The following is a 20,681-nucleotide window of genomic DNA, read 5'->3' as shown; positions in this document are numbered from 1 at the left end:
TTCTATCTCCTCACAATTGACAAACACGAGGGGCAAAATGTAGAGAAAGTGGTGAAAGAGAAAAGAGCTGCTGGTAAGAGAACCAAGACATTTCTAAAATAATATTTGGACAACAGGAAACACAGCAATATTATGAAATTTAAAAAAACGTTTGAAACCAACTAAGAAAGTACAAAAAGTACATGATATGAAGAGTAACAAAGTGTCAAAAGTGTTTAAACAGAAGACAGAGGCAGTTGAAGGAAATCAGAGTTAGAATGTTCCTTAGTAGAGTAATTCAGATTTGAGTAAGAACAATGAAGAAGTATAAAAGAAAAGGAGAAGCAGTCAGGCAAAAGCAATGTGTTGAGGCTGTAGTTGATAAGGCCTTTTAGTTAAGAGGAAGCTATTTGTTTTGAATCTAAACAGGAAACTGGATAAAATAGTGGTGTGTATGAGGAGAAAAAGTCAAAAGAAAAAACTTATTAATATAACTAACCTTTGCAAGGTTTTCAGCGGTGAATGGATGCATAGTTCTAGTACTGAGCCTTTCTTCAATGAATAAAGCCACTTCCAAGAGAACATATTAGTGTATGCAGTTAAAGAATCTGGACAATGTTTTGAGATAAAAGATGTTTCTCCTATTCCAAAAGAGGTAATCGTAACTAGAAATGTTGAGGAAGTCATAGCTGAAGAGGTACAGGGAAGGTGTAGACAGACCCCTAAATATAAATGGAACTGTATCAGTATTTGAAGAGTTAAGCAAAAATCAATTGATATATTGAGAAGCCATGATGTCTTTCATCTACAACAAAAATAATTCTTCTTTTGTTGAAGTAACTGATTACTTTTGGGACAAAGAGTACCAAGAGACAGGTGCTCCAAATATTCGCATGATGTGATGGGTAAAAGATGTAACATAATTTGTAGGAGATAGTGAAGAGTCTGTCTTGTCTTTCATACAACTGCATGTGACATGCTCCGTCGAAAAAAAAAGTGCTGAAAATGGGTTGAGACAACAAGTTCTACAACTTCAAACTCATAGATGTGGCAAATAATGACTTGTCATTTCTGAAGAAAGAGTGAACAGCTTTTTGTCTGCAGTCAGACACACACTGGCACGGAAATCACAAACAAATATATACAATCTCAGAAAAACAAGGGCTTCCAAGTACATAAATGACTACAACCCTGTGAATCTGAAGATGCGGAATGCAAATATGAATCTACGATTTGTTGCAGACAACTCCATCACTGTTGCTCGCTATGTGACTTCATATATAACAAAATCATAGAAGACAGAGATCAAGGAGATGTGTAGAAAAAAGCCTTACCAAGAAATTGTACAGTTTCAGTTTAAAAATGCTTTGCCATAGAGAAATAGGATCCTATGAAGACTCGGACCAGTTGAATTTGGCTGGTTACTTTTCAGGCAAGAGGAAGTATGTGGGTAAGCTTAGGCCCTGCAAACAGTCGAAATAGAGTATTCAAGTCTTACCCAGAAATACAGTACCTAGCAGAATTTGATCCAGAAATTAGAGACATTCTGAAAACTATTATGTTGGATACATACTACCCAAGAAGGAGTCCCCATCTTCAAATCATGTGTCCCTATGAAGTACTTCAGCATTATACACATTGAAGTAATCTAACTGAAAACATAGAAGAAGGGAGATGTGCAGTAATTGCATGTGACAGTTGTTTGATGAGTCATAACAAATTAAATCTAATTAACCACAGAACGCTAAGTTGCCCAACTCCAGAGAGAAGACATCTTTTCTACTTGGCAATTTTGCAGTTTTTCAAGCAATGTCATGCTGAATCAGATTTACTTGGACACTATGACTGTTAAGAAGACTCTTTCAATGCTGTGAAACACATTATTGAATGTTCAGTCTTCCCAACCTACTTGCTAATGTTGAAATATGAGATTGAACAGGTAGAAACCATAGCTGCTGAGATAGCCAGGGAGAGTTCACAAGGCAGCCAAAGCCATAGCTATAAATGACGTGGTGAACGAAATGAAGCAAGTAGAAGTGGAAACTGTGGATTTCGAACAGAGCACATACAGAAAAGTTAGTGGTGTGTAGACTGCGCAAGGTTAAGTGAACCTGTAATATGAAACAATTTTTTATTAAGATGACCAAGCTCAAAGGGCAATTGTACAACGACCACCCCTTGTTGATTGAGAAGACCCCTGTGTGGATTTATTGTATCTGGAAATGAAGTGACTGCAGCTCGGGAAATTGTTGTTGTGTTTTGTGGATTTTGAACAGTTAGAAGAGCAACTGAACAATGAACAAAAATACATTTACAATAATGTTAAGGATAAAATAGATCATGGATTTCAGTGTTAATGTTTTTGATGTAAGCCAATTTTACTATACATCAGTGGTCAAGCTGGCACTGGAAAAAGCTTTCTAATTAAAGTTGTCACCAGTTATCTACAGAAGACTGCAGATTCAAATTTTTCATGGGTAGTAACTGCACCAACCGGATTAGCTGCACATGACATTAAACGAATTACTTTACATCAACTATTAGTGCTACCTCTGAATATGACAACAAACTGGAATACCAGAAATTGTCTGGTGACGCTTATCATGAGGTATCAAGAGCATTGAAAAAACTGAGGCTTCTAATCATTGATGAAGTGAGCATGAAATTGAACATAATGTTTGTCTCCATATACTTTAGAATGCAGCAGATTTAAAAAAAAAACCACTATGATGTACACTTTGGAGGAAAGCATTTAATTGTGTTTGGTGACCTACTGCAACTTACCCCTGTAAAAGGACAACCTGTTTTCAAAACAATTTTGCATAATGAAACAAGAAATTCTCTGTGAAGTATTGGCAACGCAAATATGTGGTTAAAATTTGAGTATACAGACTAGTGAAAAACATTTGTTAACTATCTGATGTGGAACATGGAGATATACGAAGGACATTAGAGGAGTTCTGATAAAGCAGGGGAAATGTGCTTTGGAAGTCCCCTTACCAAGAGACTATTTCCATCTAATAATACAGCAGCAGAACTAATCTACAATTGCATTGGAGAACTGAAATCAATAGTTTGTTTAATGCCAACACTACAAGAGTGCTTCAACTTTAAGGGAACTGGAGAAGGAAGATGTATTGGAAATTACAGCTACTGATTAAATGGAACATCAGGGAGTCACAATACTACTCACAGATAAACTACAAGCAAAATTGGATTGTTTGAAAAAGTCGGTTTCATAAGCTGCAGGATTAGAAAAGCATTTCAGTGTGAGCAAAGACTGTAGAGTAATTTTACATCGTAATTTAAATGTTGAGGAAGGGTTAGTAAATAGTGCAATGGATAAATGTATTGGTTTTATTAATTTCCCATATAGAGATGAGGTTGAATACTTGGCCATAAATTTTGATCAGATCGATCAGATTGTTGGTGTCAAACAAATTGACCGATGTGTTGTATGTTTTTTGCAAGTGAAAGCCTAGTGCAGCGCCAACAGCTCCCACTGTCTCTAGTGTATGCTGTAACTATCCATAAATCACAAGGTTTAAGTATAGGTGCAGCTTTTGTTAATACTAGAACTAGTGTATTTAAAGAAGGAATGTCATATGTAGCATTGTGGCGAATTAGAACATTGTCTAGTCTGTTTTTGATTGACTTTGATAGTAAGAAGGGTTCATGCTGATGTAAGCTGTGTAAGAGAGTACAATTGGTTAAGAAGTCGATACACTCCTCATTTAGGCCAGTACCTTGTGTATGAGAAATGGATAATCTGTCCAAAGCAGAAAATTACAAAACAGTCAATGGAGGCTCAGGAAAAGAAAAGACGCCAGGACAATCCAGAAGGTGTTAAGAAGAGAAAACTGGAAATGGCAGCTTGTCGGTTACCAGTTAGAAATCAGTTCATGTGACAACTTCTATGTGAATGTTATTCTGAATGTACTGTTACTTTTACCACTCCTAGTAAACAAAATTCAACAAAACTCAGATAAAATAATGTGTTCTGCACTATATCACTTGCTGCAACGTGTACTGACTGACAAACCTGTAATGCATTCTGCTTCATGTGTTTAAGATCTATTAGATATATGTAGGGGATCGCTAATATTTACTCTCAACAGTCAACAAGACACACAAGAATTTATTATGATCACACTTGGAGTTTTGTAAAAAGAAATAAAAGTAAATATTGATGACTTATTTGGACTGAGTTACAAATAGAACCATAACTGTGAAGATTGCTCTTTCACATCAACCACTGAAATCAATTCTGAAAGATTTCTCTACTTATCATTACCGGTTTCTAAAACTGCGCCTTTTTAAAAATTGCTGAAAAAGGTTATCCAAAATGGTAAACATCCTTTTCAACGACTGCATTACAACGCATGCCATTACTCCCAAAAAAATTCTCTGCAAAATCTTTTACAACGCAGGGCTTTACACCGCAAACTATTACAACGCATTCCCCATTACAACGCCCCAGTTGAGTTAGAATAGTAAATTGCATTGTAATGGATTGCGTTGTAAAGCCCTGCGGAGTAACAAATGCGGGGTAATGGCACACATTGTAAAAGTGTGTGGGGTAAAGTGTCATATTCATCCAAAATACGACCTGTCCAAACTGCAGATCAGACATTATGCCTCCATTGTGTGTCTAGGAAAAACTGGAAAATGCCTTATAGTTATGTTATAATGATGCAGAGTAGATGATTCCAAATTGGAAACTCAAATTACAAACTTTAAAGCTGGACAGATATAGATTTGGGGAGGAACGTTTACTACTTTGGCTATTATATTTTACAAAGTAATGAATACCACCTCTGACACTACACTGTCTATTTAAAGAGTGGACAGAATGCAATGCCATCAAACTTAAATGCAAACCAAAATTTCCATTCAAACTATCAAACGCTTATTTTTTCTTTCTTCAACCAAAGCTCTAAGGAGGAATTCTGGATACAAAAAGTTGTGTACAGTGTTTCTCCAATGTGGTTCATCAATGTTTTAGACATTGTTTGGCCTATTGGGGGTAATGACTTTAAAAAGTTCTTCAAAATATTTAAGATTTTTATTTTCCAAAAATGAATTAATACTACATCTAAATGGAACACCATCTAATTAAAGTCCCAAACTGGATGAACACAATCTAATTGCAGCAACCTTAAGTTTCACTCAAAAACCTTCTTTAAACCTACAAAAAAATTAGCTCCTTTTGTTTCATCAACCAAACTTCTACATACTATTTGTGGAAAAAAAACTACTGTATGGGATTTTGTCCATATGGATCATCAGCATTTTAGACACCGGTTGGCCTCCTAGGGGTGATGTTTTTAAAATGGTTTCCAAAATGAAAGAGTGTTTTACATTAATTTGCAGTACTGTACCAAATATAATAATTTAAGAAATATTTTTAACATAGGTTTGTTCAGATTAGTGTAGTAACTCCAGAAAAACAACTGACTAATGAGTAGTAATTAATGCAATGCCTAGCTAACTTATTTATATTGATGTACTGTGCAGCTTTTCTTTTTACAATCCATTGATTGTTTTTTCCCACTGTTCATACAGACCATCGTTTTTGGTGAAGAAGAATGAAAGCTGATAACAGTTAAAAAAATGAGAAAATCATATTTTTACTATATTCTGATACAGTGTTACAATATAACTAATGTGTATTGTTATGTTTCTGTAATTTTGAAGATGAAATATTAACACATCTTTATGTTATTTTTCGCCGCGCATCGCCGGATTTCATCGCAGAGATCACGTGCTATTAGCAGCGTTTATCTCCAAAGCGAAAAAATATCCGGCGATAGTGGCGAAATGCGTGAATATCGCTGGAAATCCAGCGATATTCAGGCATTATCGCTAATAGGGACTTAGCCTGAATATCCATCTTCCATTGGATATACAGGCTAAGAACTAGTCTGAGCAGGCGTTAGTTTTCAGCGATATTCGCGGATAGTGTGAATTTTTTTATCGCTACGCCTGCTTTGCTAAAAGGCGATAGCGACGTTAGCGACTGCTTTCAGTTGCTAACTGGTTTGGTACGCCCACTTTGCATGTCATTCGCGATAAATATCGCTGACATGCAAAGCGGGCCCTAACCCGCTCGCTATCACCTAAAAGCTGTCGCTAACTGATGTTAGCGACAGTTTGCTAATAGGGCGATGAAATTATCACCGCTTTGCCGCCAAAATTGTCCACAAAAGCGGCGATAATTCCATTTCGCCAGCCTTGATAATAGGCCCCATAGTGTCTCACCTATACAGTCATTTACACAACGACTCACTCACACATTCAGGCACCCACATATCCATACAGCCATTCACACAGCATGTCACCCGCTCATACAGGCACTAATATGGCCACTATTTTACTCTTACAGTGGGTCACACCCTGCTTGTTGACTAAAACATCAACTGATACAGACAGTCACTCAGTTATGCAGGCATGCACATATGCAGACACTTACTCAAAGAGCCACTTACCCTCCTAATCATTCACTCATGCAAGTACTCAGACACATGTTCACTCCCCTATACAGCCACTTACACACCCACTCTCTCGCCATGCAGCCACAGACACAGACACGGTCACTCACTCACACACCCATAGAAGCACTCATGCACACTCTCATGTACCCTTTCTCACACTCATATAAACACTCACCCACTCATACTGTGACTTACATAACTACTAATTCATTCATACACCCAGTTGTTCACTCATAAACCCAGTCACACACTCACTTACTCACGCAGTCATTCTCATACTAATACAGGCACTCACCTACCAGTCACTCACTGGCACAGTCAATCACTTATACAGACACTCATCCACCCAGTCAGTCATTCATACATGCACTAACACACACACAGTTACTTACCAATACAGCCACTCAGACAAAGCAACACTCGATTACAAATCCACTGTGACACCTAGTCACCCACCCATATAGACATTCACACACACAGTCACTCAGCCATGCAGGCACTACCACACCCAGTCACTATCTCACTCATACACCTGCTCATTCACTCATAAACCCACTCACATTCTCACTCACTAATACAGTAACTGACACAATAATACAGGCACTCATCCATCCTGTCACTCATTCACACAGCCATTCACTCAACCATATAGACTCTTTCACACTGAATCAGTCGCCCATGCAGCCACTAACATACTCAGGCATATACTTATACAACCACTCCTCTTTAAATGGACACAGACATACAGTTTATTTTTTTAACCACGAAAGGCAGTTCTGACAAGAACCTTTTTCTTCTTCTTTTTTCTGGAACAGTGTTTTTTCTGTACTTTTTTTTATTGTTTTCTCAAATAAAATGGCAACGAGAGCCACAGATAAATCTAACTACAAACACAAAAACAGTGGAAAAACTGGAGCAAATTACAAAAACATTATTAAAAGGAGGGTTCCTTTGATGTCTCCAAAATCACATTGACAGACTAGCTATAAGGGTGCTGTTTCAGTCAAGACAATATGTTCCAATGTCCCGCTGGTACTCTCTCTCCAGGAGCAGCTGGTGCATTCCTGGAGGTTGATAGCCCCTCTGCAGCACTCATTTTTTGTGCTCACCTAAGATTGTTTTTAAGTTTTTAAGTGATGCCACATACTTGTTGTACCACATGAATACTTCTTTACTGTGCTCTTTGATAGGGTTCTATCACACAATGTTCACTTCACAAAGTTCACCACCATTTTCGATTCACCATATGGGATGATGACAAAATCTCAAGTTATGCTTTGCTTCTATGCCCGTGGTTCTTCATCATGGGAGATGTCCTTGATGAAGTTCCTCCTCCTACTCACTGCTTTCTGATGTCATTTTATTTAAGAAAAAATGACCAAAAAATACAGGAACTACAGTTCTCCACTCCAAGTACAGCACAGCTCCAACAATTACCCAAATAGCAACTGGAACCTTCAAGAAGGTAGAAATAGATAGGATCTTCCCTTGAAGGTTAATGAAAAATGTCTCCTCTAATCATATCTCTTTGTTTCCAAGTCACATGATCTACGCAGATGCTGACATCATCACGAAAACTGTTGTCATTGCAACAACATGAAATACAATTAAAAAGTACAATAAATTAATATTATTTGAAGAAATACATGTTTAAACACTATTAGTAAACAGCTGTTCTAAAACATTAATTATAACGAATATATATGTGTTTTACACTTTTTTCAAAAACAAGATATCTTCGTGACTTTTACACAAAACTGGAACATACGTGCCATGATATTTTGACACCTATTTCGCATCTAATTCACAATGAATTCGGGACAAATTTGTGATGAATAAAAAAAATAGAAAAAAAATACACAGTTATTAGCCCACTGAAGCAAATGGCACAGAGAGACACGGAAAAATACGTAAATAGCTGGTGCATTGTGCAGCTGTAGTGTGCAATGTACACTAGGCATTCACACAATGGAAAACCGTGCCGTAATTTGCCAGCAGAAAGTACTGCAGTTGTGTAGACATCTTTGTAGGCAAAGCTGTAGACTCTTCTTAAAAAAAATGAGGCTCCTTCATTACGGTCCTGATTCTCATTTCAGCTCAATTAAACCTCAACAGGAAGCACTTACAAATATAAACATAGCAGCTACACCAGGAGAAGCTCCACTTGAGTAAAGTGGGAATAATCCTAACTTCTTGGGTATCGTGAATGCAAAGCAAATACATTTCCTGTACTTTACAGTGAAAAATGATCTGAAATCTTTAATAGAAGTGAATGCACCATTATCTATTGGTGTGTAGTCTGAACTTGGATGTCTGTGATTAGTGTTTTTTTATGTGCCTTTATAAGAGCAGAGTGAATGGTTATCCTTTTAAATACCCTAAGTATGCAAATGCCTAAAATCCCTTCTACTGCTCAACAAACACGCTCACAGACCTATACAGCCACTCACACATCCCCACAGACCCGAAGCAGCACTCACACAACCACTCGCAGACATACACAAGCACTAACACAAGCACTCATAGACCCACACAGCCACTAATACACCTACTCACAGACCTTTAGTGCAACTCACACTCTCAGTCACAGACCAACAAAGGCACTCACATACCCACTCACTAACCCACACAGCCACTCACACACCTACTCACAAACCCATAGCATCACTCTTAGGCCCATTCAGCCAGTCTCACACCCAGTCACAGATCCATACAGCTGCTCATACACCCACTCACCAACCTATACAGCCAATCACACACTATTCTAAAACGTTAAAGGTTACAGTTATGAAAAACAAAAATAGAAATTTACTGGAAAAAAAAGTTACAGGTACATTATAGTTAGGAAATAATATTAAAAAAAACCTTAGAAAGTCACTGATAAAACTATAAGGTTATAAGGTTGTTATAGTTAGAAATAGAAAAACAACATAAATTCACTGAAAAAAACAAAGGTTACAGGGATGTTATAGTTAGGCTAAGATTCCTGAGCTAATTATAACTCATGCCCCTGCAATGCACTGCTTTTGAACTCACATATTACATCCCTCATGACATGGTCAGTGACATCACTGATGACATCTGGTCTTTGGCCAGGTCATGTAACCAACCGTTCATGGCCAGCTAACTCCACTATGCTCACAGCGTTCATTCACATTAATTCAGTCCAGGCTCAAGCCCATTAACTGTTGCTGAAGTTCAGCTTTCAATTCTCAGCTTTCTGTAGTGACAATTATGATATCTTAACAAAGCCGTTTCGGCTTCTCTCCTCTCTCTATGGAAAACTGGTTACATAGTTCTCATCAAAATCCTTCTCAAGCTCAGCAAGTGAAAGAGCCTTTTCCTTCATGAGACAGTCCTGTGTGTGGTAAACCCCACATTTTTGGTTTATCTGTTTTTACTGGCTGTTGAACTCTATGCATGTTAACCATGCTAACCAGTTGTAAAGTGCCTGTACTCACTCTCTCCAACATGATGAAATCAACATAGCCAATTGGTATATATAACATATCCATATGTCCCTTGTATATGGTACCTAGTGTGCTCAGGGCCTGTAAATTAAATGTCACTAGTGGATTGCAGTACCCATGAGCCATCAACTACAGTAACAGTGCAACCATGGCTGGAGGCCTCCAATTTGAAGACTGGGTCATGCACTTCTAAAAAGCAAATTGAAAATGTCAAAACAACATTTGACAGTTCAAAACCTTCCTTTTAAATATTTAAAAGACACACCTAAGTAGGTCTTATTGCCCATAAGGCAGGCTGCATGCTATGTCAAATTAGGCCATGTAAACATTAATGGTAAGCAGGTCCTTAAAGTGCCAAAGTCTATTTCCACTATAGCAAGGCAGGTTGTGCCCTAGGAACATACTAGGATAATAATTACTGAACATAACGATAATTCTGGTTAAAAAAGCAGTTAGAAATATGTTTTATTTAGAAGTTACCTTTTTCCTGCCTGAAGCCTCTGGAGGTTCAATTGCATGTGGTCCAACAGTTAAACGGCAGCTGAATTGCCCCCTTGGTGAGGTGTGAAAACTGCTTGCTGAGCAGGACAAAGGTCTTAGTTGTGTGGAGGTGTTGTTTTTCCATTGCCAAGATAGCCTTTGGGCAATGCCCAGTAACTTGAATAACTTGAGAGTAGCGTTCCCAGTAAAAGACAAATGTTAGCTGACCTGGATACACCTATCCTTTGTTTATTCAGTCAGCCAGGGACCAATCACAGTGGGAGAGGAGCTGCCCCAGAACCGGTTCAGGGTGACCACAAAGTAGGGGCTTCCCACTTCCATGGACACATATCTGGGGTGGACTCACAAGCTCCTCAAAGGGGACTACAGATTCTGCCATCTTTGCTCTAGGTAGAGAGTGCCTCTGTGGTATTGTTTGCTGAAGGGCACACAGGAAATGCTGAAAAAGGAGGTAGGATTATCCCTGTGAACTTTTATGCCGTTGCTTAGTGAGGAGACAGGAGTCACCACACCCACAGGCTGGTTCCAGGCATAAATGAGGAACCAACAGTACCCTCCTCAGCACACTATTGGATCTGAGGAAGATCAGGAGAGGACTGAACCTGCTGTCTCAGATGTGAAAAGGTCCTAGAAGTCTGGACCTGCCCTCCCTCTTGTACCCAGGACACAGAAGAGGACTCCAAGTGGCATAAGGTTGAACTCCTGTTCAAGCTACACGGACATAAGAAGCTACAAGAGGCCTTTCCTGCAACCTCCCAGCTGACCAGTTCAAGCTTGACCTGTACTGGGACCTGGTGCTAGTCTCTGTTGAAGTGAGTTTTAAATCCCCCAGACCCCAAAGTGCTGTCCCCAAGGTCCTGAAGACTGGGATGAGCCTGCCAAGTCAGTCCAATGAAGGTCCATCCCAGCTGGGGTGAAGATTCTGGTTGCTCCTACTCTGAGCTTTTCTGCAATTGGAAATTGGAAATCTGATTCAGTGGACCTCCCAGAGAAGAGGTAGGGTCTCATGAAGCTCTGGTCAGATACAGGCTGCAGCCTTGCTCCACTGAAAGATTGTGAGTTGCTAAAAAGTGTTTAGGTCAGAATACAGAAATCGTCACCCAGCGAAGGCATCAAAGGTGTCCATTCGGCTAGAGAGTTTCTCTTGTTGCAAAATTCTAATTTATCCCACTCAGAACTTTCATGTCAAAAGTCAACGACTTCACCAAGACCACATCCAGCAAGAATGCGCTGAGATGGAGCCCCCTTTAGCCAAAGTCTACTGTCTTGCACCAATGAGGATTTTTTACTTCCATACCTGAGAATAAGTTTGAAGGTAAAAAGTCTGACCAGGCCAAACCTGGTTTCTTTATTTGACCAATGCTCCATCGCAGTCTGCCTTAACTCATGCCTAGATACTGGTTAAGGGCAGCCAGATGACTGCAGTTGGTGCTATTTTGAATCTTAAACTGAAAAAAAATCATATCTCTAATTCCCTTATTGGGTTTCTGTCATTTTGTTGTTATTTTTTAAAATGTACTTTATTTTTCTAAATTGGTTTGGGATTTTTCTTGTGTTGTGCTTTGACATTATTACTCTTTTGGAACTGCCTAAATACTTACCCATTGCATCTAAATTAAGGCTGTCTGTTCTGTGTCATAGCTGCCAGGAGGTTAAGCTCAGGTTAATTTAGTGACTTTTAGTTACTTTAGATATTTACCTTAAAAGGATTGTGGTTATTGCTTTAGGTGGGTCGTCACCCCTACCCCTTAACTAATACCCCCATTTCTTAAAGCTAGAAACCATTACATTGTTTTACTGTTTTTATATATAAGATATTGTATCCCTCGTATACATTATAAGGATATATCAAGTCACTGGGGAGTGTCACGACCATACAGATGAATGAGGCTGAAAGCCTAGTCCCTTTATAAGGTGAAGGAGCTCAGATGTGACTTGCAAATATCCTTATAATGTATGACTGGGATATTTTAATTCTTATAACACATAGTCACATCACCATATGAAATAGATAGGATCGTTTTACAATGAAGTATACAACTAGAATCTCTAGTGCAAAACCAAACACTCCAAAAAGCAGTTAGATATTTATTGCAAAAAGATATTAGAATCAGTTTCATACAAGTCAGAAATGAAAAAATACTGGATCTCAGAATGTGTGGAATCATGGAAAAAATAAACATGTAGGGCCCGATTCACAGAATGAACTTAAGACTAAATCCTAAACTTACTACTATTTGGTATTCACAGAATGCACTTACTACTTTCGGGATTCACAGAGTGAACTTACTACTTTCGGGATTCACAGAATAAACTTACTACTTTCGGTATTCACAGAATTGATTTAAGACTACTAACTCTAAGTCCGAACTCGGGCCGGAAAATCCGGCCCGGAGGCGGAGCTTCCGGACCGGAGTCGGAGCTTGCGGCCCAGAGGTGGAGATTTCAGCCATGGATAAAATCCCCACCTCCGAGCCGGAAGCTCTGCCTCCAAGCCGCAAGCTGCGCCTCCGGACCGGAAGCTCCGCCCCCAAGCCGGAAGCTCCGCCTCCGGGCCGGAATTTCCGGCCCGAGTTCGGACTTAGAGTTAGTAGTCTTAAATCAATTCTGTGAATACCGAAAGTAGTAAGTTTATTCTGTGAATCCCGAAAGTAGTAAGTTGACTCTGTGAATCCCGAAAGTAGTAAGTGCATTCTGTGAATACCAAATAGTAGTAACTTTAGGATTTAGTCTTAAGTTCATTCTGTGAATCGGGCCCGTTGTCATAAAAACACATCATTTGTGCTTATCAATGTTAATCTAAAAATAACAAGGCAAAAGAAGGAAAAGTCACCCTTCATTTTCTAAAGTGCACATTATATATGCTCTGTGAACTGCCTTTCCTCTCGGCTACTTACTCTAACAGCAATCATTGTGATGCAGAGGTGAAATCTAATAATTTAATACAGTTGAGCCACTACGTCATTTCTTTTCCATATGACTAGAGGCGTCACAAGTCACCTGTAATAAAGACATTAGAGACAGGCTTGTATACAGGGATTGGAGGCTCCCAAATTATATATTTATTCTGCATAGGAATTTACACAATTATGGGACAGTAGGTGTCTTATAAGTTGCACTACTTAGTGTGACTCTTTTTCTGTTGCTAATTTAGGCCACAGGATAAAAAGACTGGCAAGGTCAGACACTGCATTATTCGAGAATAAAAAAATATAATTTCAGATGTGAGTTACTGTTTGCAATAAAGTGGTGTTTCGTGACATTTTGGATACAGAGGGCTAGAGCAACATGTCCAAGCAGCATTTTATTGGAAAATGTAGCCTTAAGCAAAATTGTAGCCTTGGCTTTTTTAACAATATTAAATTGTATATTTGGAGTGCAGCCTCTTATAGTCTTCGTCAAATTATTCCCCTCAGTACTAAGTACTATTTTAAGTGTAAAAGCAGTTTGTTTGAATGATAGTTTGTGTCATTATATCCCTGCATTTACTCCTATTTTCATTTTAAGACTTTCTCGTCCATCAACATGAGAGCACAATGAGCACTGGCTAGGAGCTATTGGGGAGTACAGGAGTATAATTTTGCAAAGCCAGTTCATACAACATCAGGCGTTCACATGTCAAATAAGGACACCCCATAATGAGCATTGAAGTACAGTGCTGCTGCAAGCTAAAACTTCAGCTGGACAGAATATTCTATTGAAGAAGCATACCCCATGGAGCAATGTTTTCAAAACCACCCCTGAGTATGCATGTTTATACATGCCCAGTGGTGTAGAGCTGTCAGTGAACGCGCAACAGTACCTGCAAAGATGCTAAATTCCTGTCTGAATTCTAACACAGAAATACAGAGGAAAGGGGACACATCAAATCCCTTAGCATTATTATTTTCTGATCAGAAAATGTAAATGTTTGCTTTTTGAGTGAGGGATCTAGTTGTGTGTCCATGTTCTGTTTTTCAAATTTTGTTTTTAACGAGTTTTTTATTCAGTGCTGTCATGCTACCCTTTTAGGTCTGGCCTTAGCCAAGACCTTTTGATTTTACTAAAATTATATGTACAAACATGTACAAGGGGCTTTCAGTCATCTCTATATATTCATTAGCCTATTGGTGTATCATTCACAATTTACGTCCACCCACTACAGCATACAGTATGGGATAATAGGTCATCGTACTACAGAGACTGGTTAACTTCGATTTGAGTGATTTCATTTTGTTCTTTCACAATGAGCACATCTGCACTCAAGGTAGTTACCTTCCATGTACGTTTTTGTTGTTTTTACTTTATATTACTTTAGTGTTGCCTTTATGTTTAGAGCCTAAGTTTAAAGCAGGACCTTCCTGACAGATATGAACAGAGGCTACATTCCCTATTTTATCAGTTCTATCTCCTGCTTTTGCTGTTGTTAATTATTTTTTGAGTGCCCTTTGTTCATCCGACTGCTCCTAACTCACAGTATAATAGATTGTGTGCATCTGTATTAAGTCATTCTTTGTTTAATATGCACCTTAGTAATTATATACAAATGCATCGCCCTCTTACCCCCCTCACAGTTTGCTGGCCAAATCACAAATTCAATGGTGCAATCATTGGAAGAGGAAGAAAACAAAGCTTTATTTCTCACAAGTACAATGCACCCGTGAAATGCATTTGCAGCTAAACTGTTTGCTTTTATAGTCTATATATATTAAAACCAAAGTATGTCCGTTTGTCCTTTATGCATTACTACAACATTCATCCGATCGGCATGAAACTTTGGGAAGTTGTTGAGTACACTCCCGCCAAAGTTTCTGGCTAAAAAAAATATAATAAAAAAACAGAACTAAAACAACACTTTGAAATGTTTTCCATATTAAAATGAATACGTTTCAATAAAAATGACACAATGTAAATTGAATGTTATCATAACAAGTTTCCTTAAATTTCCTTTCTTCTGAGATCGCAGCAACGCGCGACGGGTAAGCTAGTGTGATATATACATCTGAGCTGTACCACAAACTTAATGTAGGTCTCATCTGGGTATAATTTCTGTATTCAGTTGTGGAACAGTGTTACAACTTATTGTATGGGAACAACAGGTGGTCCCCTAAAATCTACTGTGATGTAACGACTGCCATATTGGAAACGCATCAGAAAGATGTCCTGATTGTTCACAACTGGCTTCTGATATTGTGCAGGCCTGCAGTAAACAAACCAAAAGCTTCAATACATGTAAATTCATAAGTGGACATTTCTTCAGAACATTTTTATATTGGACTCAATTTTACCAATGGTTCTTTAATAAACTTAGCCCAGAAAGAAACCCAGTCTTTAGCATGTTTATTTTACAGCATTTGGAACACTTTCCTTCATCCTTCTTTGTTTGTTTGTTCTTTCTTAACTTTTTCCTTCTTTATTTGTTTCTTTACTTATTTCCTGCTTTATTTTATCTTATCATCTGTTTTCCTTCTTTCATTTTCTTTCTATCCTTCTTTTCTTCTTTCTATCTTTCTTTCCGATTATTGCCTTCTTTCTATCACAATTTCTTTCCCTTGATTTCTCTCCCTTTTCTTTCTTTTTTTCTTCTTTCTTTCCGTCTTTCCTTCTAATTTTCCTTCTTTCTATCCTTTGCTTCTTTCCTTTTTCTTTCCATCTTTCTTGCCTTCTTTCTTTCTTAATTTCGTGCTATCTTTCCTTCCTTCCTTCTTTCGTTTCTTTCTCCTTTCTATTCTTTTTTTTTTTAAGTTTGAGTTTATTAAAGAACAAAAAGAACAGAAAGTGAAAAAACAGTGAAGATGATGAAACCATACAGGTTATACAATGAAGAGATAAAATGATAAAGGATTTAAAAAGCATATAAAAAAAATGAGAAATTCAATCAAAACAATGCATATAGAAAAAACAACGTAAGCATAACAATATTCGAAAACTGAAGAAATTATACAATATATTCAAGCAAATAGTAAATAACAATCAGTTAGAGAAATTGATAAAAAGGCATTGGGAGAATCAAGGTGGTTTTCGTACTTCAGCTGATCTAGTGTGAGAGGTGGTGGTCGAGGAAGCAATTGAGGATAAATAATTTACCAAAGGAAGCCAAAGTAGATCTCTTTTGATTGCCAGGGAAATGGGAGAAACATAATTAGCATCAAGTCGGTGATGAAAACAAACCGCATTCCACCGAGAATGAAATGCAACGTTATTAGCCTGTTTCCAGTTGGAAGTGATAAGGTGAAAGGCAATAGCTATCAAAAGGTCGATGAGTATGTAATGTTGTGAAGATTGAGGGTAAATAGGAGAGAGAGAACCGAGAAAAATGTGAATAATGGAAAAGGGGATTTGAATCAGAAAAATCTTTTGGATTTGAGACCAAACAAGTTTCCAAAACTGGAGTATAGGAGGGCAGTCAAATAGCATATGTTTTAAATCTGCATTAGGGCAGAAGCAAGACCAACAAGTAGAGGGAGTATCTGATTGAAAAGTCGATAGAACCAATGGAGTAAATAAAGTTTGGTTGTAAATGAAAAAAAGGGTTTGGGTGGTGTTAGCAGCTCTAGAGGTTTTATGAAGTTTGGACCATATCTTATCTCAAAAGGGGACTGACCAATCTTGTGAAAATGCCATTTCCTAAGCTGGTTCAATCTTAGTTTTAGGTCTGACTAATGAAAGTTGAAAAGATTTATAAAGAAATTAAGAGGAGGGAGAGTCATCTAATGCAGAGGATATAGGTTGATATGAATTAGGGATGTCATTAGTAATATGAAGGGACTGAAGGTACTGAATAAGAATGGGACAAAGCAAGAGATACTGTGAATGAGAAGAAGAAGGTAAAGAGAATTGAGATTGGAGTTCAGAAAAGGATAGAGGCTGATTTTGAGAAAGGAGTTGAGAAATCCATGGAAGGCCTTTAGAATACCAAGTCTTCCAGAAAATTGAACGATTAGGAATCTTGAGTTGTTTATTATGCCAAATAGGCTGAACGTGCGTAGAATAGAGAGAGGGATAAGAAGAGGACAAAAAGGGGATAAGGAGTTTACGAGAGTGGGAAATAATAGGATTACGGAAAGAAGTCATAATGGATGTAAAAGATAGGATGTCGCAGAACTCAAAGGGAGTAATAAATGAAGATTCTATTGTTAGCCAAAGAGGAGGATAAAAAGGAAGAGGATGCCCGTTTCAAGGAAAAAGCGCGATGATACGTTTTAAAATCAGGGAATCGAAGTCCAGCATTAGATTTATCCTTCTTCAAGGAAGCAAGAGCGATACAAGAGCGTTTACCTTTCCATAAAAATTTAACCAGAGTAGAGTCAATCCTCTTAAAATATTAATCAGGGATATGAATAGGAATCATGGAAATGGTGTATAGTATAAGAGGTGATAACATCATTTTTATGGAGTCGAGGCGACCCCACCAAGATAAAAAGAGAGGGTTCCATCGGGTAATGGCAGCATTCAATGTATTAATTATATAGTCAAAGTTTATTTTAAGAGTGTCAGACAAGAGAGGAGCAAACCAAATGCCTAGGTATTTGATCTTGGAAGGTTGCCACGAAAAACCAGAATGTTCAAAGAGGTGTTTTGGGCAAAGAGGATTTAGAGGCTAAATTTCACATTTGTCGACATTAAGACAGTACCCAGAAACATCGTAAAAGGAAGAAACCTGTTGAAGGAAGGAAGGAAGAGAAGATTGTGGATCATAACAGTATAGAAGAATGTCATCAGCATAAACCGAAAGTTTAACTTGCTGGGAACCAAAGTGAAAACCGGAAATATTATCGTCCTGTCGAATCTCGGTGAGAAAAGGTTCTAGGGCTAAAACAAATAATAAAGGAGACAGTGGACAGCCTTGTAGAACACCTCTTTGCAGTGCAAAATAATCGGAAACCATACCATTAACAAATATTGACGCCTGAGGGCCAGAATAGAGTAAGGAGATAACAGAAATAAATTTAGGTGGAAAACCTGCCCATTTGATAGCCTGGAACATGAAATCCCAACCAATCCTATCAAATACTTTCTCAGCATCTAGAGAAATGGCAACCAGAGGATGGTTTAGTGTGGATGCCTTACTTAGAAAGACACGCGAGTTATCAGAAGAGAGTCGTCCTTTAACAAAACCTGATTGTTCAGGGCTAATTAAATCGGGTAACAGAGGATCCATTCTGAGAGCCAAAATCTTGGCAAGAATCTTGTAGTCAGTATTAACCAAAGAAATAGGGTGGTAGTTCTTGCATAAAGAATGATCCTTATCTTATTTAGGAATTAAAAAAATCAAGGCTTGTTGAAACGTGCCACTCAAAGAACCTGTGTCAAGAAAGGATTGAAATAAATGTAAAAGCTTTGGTAAAAGAAGTGAAGCAAAATGATTATAAAATTCAATGGTGAAGCCAACAGGACCAGGAGCTTTCCCACGTCGTAACACCGAGACGGCATAAGAGATTTCTACAAGTGAGATATCAGATTCTAGGAGCCCAAAATCAACGTGGTCAGAAGAAGGTGAAGGAATAGTTTGAAAATAGGAGAGAATATCAATCAAGGTAGGAATGATTTCCAGAGTGTAAAGTGTTTTGTAAAAAGTGACAAACTCATTTAGAATGTCTTTGTCTTTGAATAAAGAAACACCAGTAGAACCTTTAATGGATTCACTTTTCGTTCGTTCTTTCCATATTTTCAAATAATTGGCGAGTAGTTTCCCTATTTTATTCTGGCCTCCATAATAACTGGAGTTACATTTTAATAAAAAGTTGGAGGCAGCATCTGTGGTTAATTTATTAAAAGTAAATTTGGCCTAAATAAGATTAGAGAGGATTCAGTATTGGAGGAATAATAAGTATGTTCAAGTTGTTTGATTTTAGTAAGGAGTTGAGTAACCAAGCTCCTGAGACGACTACAACGAATCCAGAACACCTCGCCACGACTGATCCTCGACGTTCCCCGACGCAGCCACATCACACCCCACCTGAGAGGCCTGCACTGGCTCCCCGTCAACAAGAGGATCACCTTCAAACTCCTCATCCACGCACACAAAGCACTACACAACACCGGACCTAAATACCTGATCAACCGTCTCAGCTTCCACACCCCCACCCGAAGCCTCCGCTCAGCCAACCTCGCCACAGTTCCTCGTATCCGGAAAGCCACCGCCTGCGGAAAATCTTTCTCCTACCTCGCCGCCAAGACCTGGAACACTCTCCCTACCAGCCTACGACAGACTCAGGACCTGCTGACCTTCAAAAGACTTCTCTTCGATCAGTAGCAGCCCCCCCCCCACCCCCCCCAGCGCCTTGAGACCCTCACGGGAACTTCCAAGAGCTTTCTCTTTTGTGAGACAAAATTGATGATAAAACCTCTAGAGGCTGTTTTTAAAGAATCCCACACCATAACAAAGGAGGAATCAGGGGTATGATTAATCAGAAAAAACTCAGTGGCAAAAGCAGTGAAATTTGTGCAAAAAGTGGGGTCAAGGAGTAAAGAATTATATAATCCCCATCTACCTGAGTGGGGGGGAAAAGGGAATGAGGTCAATATCAACATGAACAAGAGCATGATCAGAAATTAAAATAGAGCCAATGTCAGAGTGGATAGCATGTTGAGCTAAAGATTTGCTAAGAAAAAGATAGTCAATACGGGATTGTGAGTGATGGGAGGGAGAGTAAAAACTATATTCTCTAAGGTCAGGATGTCATAATCTCCAGATGTCTACTAGTGCATTATGATGAATAGAAGCGGTGAATTATGAGTGCATTCTAGAGGAAGAGAATTTAACTTTGGAATGCCTGTCCAGGATAGGGTCAAGAATTTGGTTGCAATCACCACCAAAAATAATATAATCATCATTGAGTGTAACCAACTTTTCAGAAATGAAAGGCCAAAAGGATTTGTCAACACCAGTAGGAGCATAAACATTAAAAATAACAATAGGAATCTTATCTATAAGTAATTTAACAATCACCCAGCGACCATCAACATCGCATTCATGAGAAACTGTAGAAACATTTAACTTTTTGTGGCACAAAATCACAACTCCATTTTTCTTACCCGCAGCAGGGGAGTTAAATACATGTCCCACCCAACAACGTTTGAGTTTCAAAGCTTCAGTCTCTGAGAGATGGGATTCTTGAAGAAGGGCAACATCAGTTTTAAGTCTAGCTAGATGGGATAACACCCGTTGCCTTTTAATTGGGTTATTTAAACCTTTAACATTCCAAGTGGTAACACGGAAAGTGATTCAAAGAAAAAATATAAGCAGTAGTATGCT

Source organism: Lissotriton helveticus, chromosome 6, assembly GCF_964261635.1.
Source record: "Lissotriton helveticus chromosome 6, aLisHel1.1, whole genome shotgun sequence".
NCBI lineage: Eukaryota > Metazoa > Chordata > Amphibia > Caudata > Salamandridae > Lissotriton > Lissotriton helveticus.
The sequence above is the reverse complement of the archived record's forward strand: the minus strand, read 5'-3'. Positions refer to the sequence as shown.